This window comes from Chiloscyllium plagiosum, unplaced genomic scaffold (genome assembly GCF_037043375.1).
Source record: "Chiloscyllium plagiosum isolate Xiang-an unplaced genomic scaffold, Cpla_swu_hap1 HiC_scaffold_44, whole genome shotgun sequence".
Taxonomy (NCBI): domain Eukaryota; kingdom Metazoa; phylum Chordata; class Chondrichthyes; order Orectolobiformes; family Hemiscylliidae; genus Chiloscyllium; species Chiloscyllium plagiosum.
The window spans coordinates 16,032,971-16,039,945 of record NW_028270182.1 but is presented as its reverse complement, the minus strand read 5'-3'; positions in this window follow the sequence as shown (position 1 = coordinate 16,039,945).

Sequence of the window (6,975 nt, the reverse complement as noted above, 5' to 3'; positions counted from 1 at the left end):
TCACAGAAATGATTCAAATCTGCTCAGTGCTGTATGTATGAAATTGTATCAGGATTGTTCAATTAAATGCAGACCCCACTTAGCTGACCAAATCACAAATTCTATTCCTATCAAGTAAGAATTTTGTTAAGAGTCTTCAACAGAAACTGGAAATTCATTTAATCAAAATCCAAGGCTGTAATGTAGAATGTGCACAGTTTCCAACTCTGAACTCCATTATAATTTCCTGGTTCTAGTCTTTCAATTTAAATCCCCAATTTGTTGTTTTCTTAAGCAGTTCTGATCAGTCATTGCTCATTTATAATGTCCTAGGCTGTGAAATGATTGTGGCAGCATTAATAAAATCTTGCCAAGGTGCTTTGTAAGTACAAATAATGACTCACCCAAAGACACAGCTATTTATAACAATATCTTAATCTTTGCGACATGATTTGTTTTTGCAAGATAATGTTGAACTGACACTTCAGTTCTCAGTGAGGAAGGGAAATTGGTATAGGATACGACTGGCACTCCATACTGACAAAGGAGATGCAGCAGTCTGAAAATTAAGAGGAGATAGACATTTCAGAAACAAAGATTCAATTCAACCAGTATTATTTTCTGAAAACAATATCGTTTGTTTGGGACATCTGGATCCACCATTATACTCTGTTATACAATTTTTAATCAACTATATAAAGGTCACTGTAATTCCTCCATTTAATGAACAAACATTGAAGTCTAAGGTGATTTTCCTCAATGTGAGGTTTAGATTTGTTTTGTTAAGAAATTAAGATATTACTACGCACGAGGACTTCCTTGTTAAATTTCTGCCTAACTCTCTGTAATTTCATTCAGAATCTCAACCTCTTCAATTCCTATGTCGTTGGTTCCAACGTGGACAATGACCTCTTGTTGGCCCCTCATCCCCCGTGAGAACATTCTGCACCCTCTCTGAGACATCTTTGATCTTGGCACCAGGGAAGCGACACTCCATTCTGCTTTTTCACAGCTGGCCATTGAAACGTCTGTCTGTACCTCGGACTAGAGAATCCCCTAACACAATTGATCTCTTGGAACCCGACGTACCCCTCATTGCATTAGAGCCAGTCTCAATACCAGAAACTTGGCTGTTCATGCTACGTTCCCCTGAGAATCCATCACCCCCTACATTTTCCAAAACAGCATAACTGTTTGAAATAGGTACATCCACAAAACACTTCTGCACTAGCTGCCTACCTCTCTTACCTTTCCTGGAGTTAACCCATTTATGTGACTGTATCTTAGACTTTCTCCCCATCCTATAACTGCCATCCATCATATACTGTTGCTGTTGCAAATTCCTCATCGCTTCTATCTGTCTCTTCAACCGATATCCATTCTATCTGATAAGATTCGTAGCCAACAGCATTTATAGCAGGTATAATCCACAGTAACCCTTAAACTCTCTTTAAACTCCCATATCAGACGAGAAGTACATATCACTCTATTAAAGGCCATTTTTGCTCCTTCACAATCTATAGACACAGAAAATAACACCGTCTTATTCCTCTGCAAACACTTGGTTAAATGAATAATTATGGCTTATATTTTATGTTTAATCAAGAGACATGTCTCCAAAAACATATAATCAAGAAAAAACTCACTCTACTCACTACAGCAGATTCGCTGTAGGCCACACTTAAAACAACGATCAACTTATCTGATTCTGTGCTGTGAACATTCCCAACAGTTCTTCCAAGATCAGTTGTGAATTTCACTGTTTGTTAATTTTCCCAGATACACTCCGATGTCCAGCGATACATGAATTCAAACAGCAAATGCTGTAACTGGGCAGGCACTCTCTCTCTCTCTCTCTCTCTCACTCTCTCTCCCTCTCTCTCACTCTCTCTCTCCCTGCAATGACCTCACTATGTGCCTCCTTTGTCTGATCTTCTCCGCTGTAAAATTGCTATTGTTTTGACTTCTTTTTCCAAAGTTCCAAAACAGTGCAACAGCATATGAAACGGTAATTGCTGCTCCTGGAATTGGAGGATATCACCTCCAGCATGTAAAATACCTCAGAAAAGGAGCAGCTGTTACAGCCAGAAATTTTTCCAATCCTTTATTCTGTGGGAGGAAACCAAAGCATCCAGAGGATATCCACACCGACATGGGGAGAATGTGCAAACTCCTCACAGACAGACATCAGAGGCTGGGATCAAACACTAACTCCCTGTGTTATGAGGCAGCAGTGCTAACCGTTGAGCCACTGTGTCACCTTATGATGTGGAGGTGCTGCTCCAGAGTTATGGAGATATTCTAAGAGTGTGATGCTGGAAAAGCACAGCCAGTCAGGCAGCATCCGAAGAGCAGGAAAATCAACATTTCAGGCAAAAGCACTTAGTCATCGAGATGTACTATCAGGGTTAATGATGTGGAGGTGCTAGTGTTGGACTAGGGTGGGTAAAGTTAAAATTCACACAATACGAGGCTATAGTCCAACCGGTTCTTTTGGAAATACTTTCTTTTATTCCTGTGTCCTGTGATCCTGTCGCATTACTTACCTGATGACGGAGCAATGCTCTAAAAGCTTGTACTTCCAAATAAACCTGTTGGACTATAGCCTGATAAGGTGTGATTTTTAATAGGGTTAATGAAGCAACTCATGAGCAAACAGATTCTGCGTGTACACCGAGTACTCACTTTGGAACACATTAAGATTAAAAATTAAAACAACTGATTGGGCTGAATGAAGAATGTTGTTTGGATATTTTGAGCGTATTCAGTTACATCTCAATCAATATTGGGCAGGAATTAGCAAAAAACAAGGGTTGAAATACAGAAATTGTTAATTTTGTGATTGTTTCGAGGTTTGAGTTTATATTACCCTTGAAGAGATTTGACAGTTCATCCTCCTTCCCCATCACAACAGAAGCTGTTGGAAAGGTGCACTGTGAATCTTTCTGGTTCTTTGTTTTAAATAGACCTGCCACATATTGGGTCAGGTGACAGTCCACCTCATGCATAGAGGCAGATATGAAGAGCATAGATCAGAGAATCCCTACAATGTGGAAACAGGCCATTCGGCCCATCAAGTCCCATCTGATTCTGTGATGAGCATCCTGCCAAGACTCACACCCCTACACTATCCCTGTAAACCTGCATTTGCCACGGCTAATCTACCTAACCTACACATCTCTGGGCACAATGGACCATTTAGCATGGCCAATCCATCTAACCTGCACATCTTTGGACTGTAGGAGCACTTGGTGGAAATCAAATCAGACGTGGGAGAATGTGCAAACTCCACACAGACACTCTGAAGTCAGGCAGGGATCTGGGTAATTGGAGAGGTTTAGAGACGGAATCCACATGTTTAGACTGGAGTGTGAGTGATGGGCCCAACAGCCTAATTCCAGTGCAGTAAAACCTCCACAACACGATGACTCCCTACAAGCAATGTTCATCACAGTTTGCATTTCGTTTTAATTTGTCATATTATTGACCTTATTCTGAAAGAAATGTATGGAGAGAGGTTGTGCATTCAGTCAGATCTGTGTATCGGTGGGTTAAGGAGCATCACACAGAGCAACAATACCTGAGGGCAGATTGATTTGCTGCTCCTTACAGATTCAAGGGCAACATGCCATTTCCTTATTAAGTTCATTTGGTTTAAGGTGTATTATATCTAATATCATCACAATACATTGATGCCCTTCTGGGCATGTTATGAATTTGAATGGAGCGGTACCTATTTTCTCTATGAACAAACAGAGTACCAAGGAGTCAGGCCGGAGACTGTGTCCTCTCTCAGAAAGAGGACCAGGCAGAGGATAGTCCCTCTGAAATAAACGGAAGCCGGGCTGAGAAAACTGACACAGTCGGCAGCATCTAAAGAGAGAAGGGAAGGTTTGCTGGAGTGTTGGCAGGGGAAAGATGAACCCGTGTGTCCTGGGGGTGGAGGGGTACAACAGAATGAAGTTAGGAAAGTAATCATTTCTGAGCAGTTGGAATGGGGGTGGTGCTGAACAAAAAATGAGATGGTTTGTAGTAGGGTGGAGGCTCCAGATGTTTAATAACAAATGGTTTTGTGGAACCAAATCTAGAGGGGGTGGGAATTGGTTCAGTAAATTTCTAAACGTTGAGACAATTTGAGCAGGAGGAGACTGCACAGCCTGTTCAAACTGTTCTGTCTGTTCTGGCAGTCAATCCAATCAGACCTGATTTTATATTTCAAATCCAGTTTCCTGTCCATTCTCTATATCCCATGATTCCCTGAGGCACCAGCCATCTGTCTATTCTCGTCTGAACTGTATTCAGCGATGGCGTATCCACAGTCCTCAGGGATAGAGAATGTTAAAGCTTCCGAGGCCATATAGTGAAGTGCTGCCTCCTGATCTTTGTCATAAATAATCTGCCCCTTATTCTGAGACAGTGTCCTCGTTGTTTCAGATTCCCAGGCCTGTAGGAATAATTTCTGAGCATGTACCCTTTCAAGCCCCTGTTGCTTCAGAATTTGATACATTCCAATGAAATTGCCTTTCAACTTTCTAAAATATAGACCTAATATATTTCATTGCTCCAGGTGATCATGCCTTTGGTCTGGAAGCTGCTCTGTAAGGAACCTTAGTGAATTTCTGCAGTGCATCTTCTCTATGGTACACACTGCTGCTACTGAGTGTCGGAGGTGGAGACAGGGAATGTTTGTAGTTGTGATGCTGAGAAAGCTGCACTGCAAGTTTATTCTTCTTAAACATGGAGAGCAAAACGGTTCGGTTACAGAAGTTTATTAATTATGCAAATGTCCATGAGATTTTAAACAGATTCACCTCTTCTCTGACAATAGCCTGAGGGACATCGTGTGACGTTTCCACACTGTTATCGACATTTCATCTCAAAAAGCTGGGAATGAGCTGATTGACAAAGATTGGTTACAGATGGCTAAACTCAGGGCAGTGTTAGTTACTACACACAGCCTATATTTGTCTGTGTGTGTGCATCCCTGTGGATGTGTGTGATTGTATATTCATGTGTGTTTCTGGATCTTTCTGTCTATCTCAACCTGACTATCTGTGTGTATGGGTATGTGTATGTGAGCGTTTCTCAGCATGTGTATTAGTGTGTGTCGCTGTGTCTGTGTATCTCTGTGTCTGTGTCTCTGTGTAATGGGCTCTCTGTTGTTTTGGGGGCTGAATCAATTAAATGGGGTTGAACCGCCCGCTATCTGTTTTCTGTCTATTCTTCTTTTTAAATTGATGTAATGCTGTTGGTCCTGTTTGTGTGGGCCCACCTCTGCCTGCAATGGGACACAGTTTGTCCTGGAGGGAGGTTTAAATGAATGAATGAATTAAAACCTGATGAATCAATTTCTCTGACTCTCTCTGTGTCAGTGTCTGTCCCTCTTGTGTTTAAAGTGATACAATGCCACCCTCTGCTGGCCTCCCTGCGCCACTGCACAAAGGGCAGGTTTTTTGGGGACAATTGGCTCCTATTGGTTCGGACAGTCACACAATGACCTGAGTGACGCAATGGGCTACGCGATGACGTCACCCAAAGATGGCCACACCCATGGGGAAGGACTGACAAGGAAGATGTGGGAGTAGGCAAGATGTGACTTGAGCCGGGGCCGTGAAGTATTGCAGGGTGGCTCCCTCTGGAGGAGGCATTAGCAGCCACTGTCTGAATGAATGAAACTAGTTTTTTTGAAGAGAAATGTCCCACTGGATCCTGTCTTGTCCTTTCATCATCCTGTTATAAAGCAGCAGCCACCTCCCAAAATACCAACATGCATTACTTAATGCTATAAGACAGGACATGACCAATTTCTAGGAACCATTGAAGGATGAAAACGTTTAACATTATTGTCCACAGTGCCCAGAGATGTTAGACAGGGTGGGTTGGCCATGGGAAATGCACAGGAATTGTTTTGTTCAAACAGCTAGATACTGTTCATACTGGAAACTGAAATAATAGCTGAGTGTTTGCAAAAGCTTCTGTGGAGAGAGGGTGAGGGAGGGTTAAAATATCAAGTCCATAAAAGCTTACAATACAGTTCCAAAACTGGAGCTTTGAAACCGTCAGCACCCAGTTATAGGAAGGATATTATTAAACTGGAGAGGGTTCAGAAGAGATTTACCAGGATGTTGCTGGCAATGGAATGTTTGAGATATAACGAAAGGCTGGAATGTCGAGGATCTTTTTCTCCTAGAATGTAGGAGGTTGAGAGGGGAGCAGGTAGAAGTTTATCAAGTAATAAGAGGTATAGATGCAGTTGCCCTTTCCCAAGGATGGGGGAATTTCAAGAGAACGGGGCAGGCTTTAAAGGTGCGAGGAAAGAGATTTTAAGAAGACATAAGGAACACATTTTTTGCACAAACATTGGTTTGCATACGTCATGAGATTCCTAGAATCCCTACAGTGTGGAAACAGGTCCTTCAGCTGACCCTCTGAACAATAACCCACCCAGACCCATTCCTCCACCCGATTATCCCATATTTACCTTTGACTAATGCACCCAACCTACACATCCTTGAACACTATGAGCAATTTAGCATGACCAATTTGCCCTAACCTGCACATCTTTGGAGTGTGGGAGGAAACTGCAGCACCAGGAGGAAACCCACACAGACATAGGGAGAATGTGCAAAGTCCACACAGACAGTCACCCAAGGCTGTATTGATCCTGGGTCCTTGGCACTGTGAGGCAGCAGGGCTAACCACTGAGCCACTGTACCTCCCCATGGTGGTAGAGCTCCCTTTACTGTATCCCCATCAAACACATCCAGATAAGGGACAGCACGGAGGTGCAGACAGAATATAGCTCCCTCTACACTCGCCCTGAGAATCTGAAACCTTGGTACAGGCTGAACTAGGACATGGAGACTCATGACCTGTCCCTGTATAACTAGTGTGACTAGTTACAGTCAGGGGCAACCGCCTAACGGATTCTCTTGGTAACTTAGATGGAAATGAGATGGCTTCTCAATGCAAGTTAGCATGACAAAATGGCTTCTA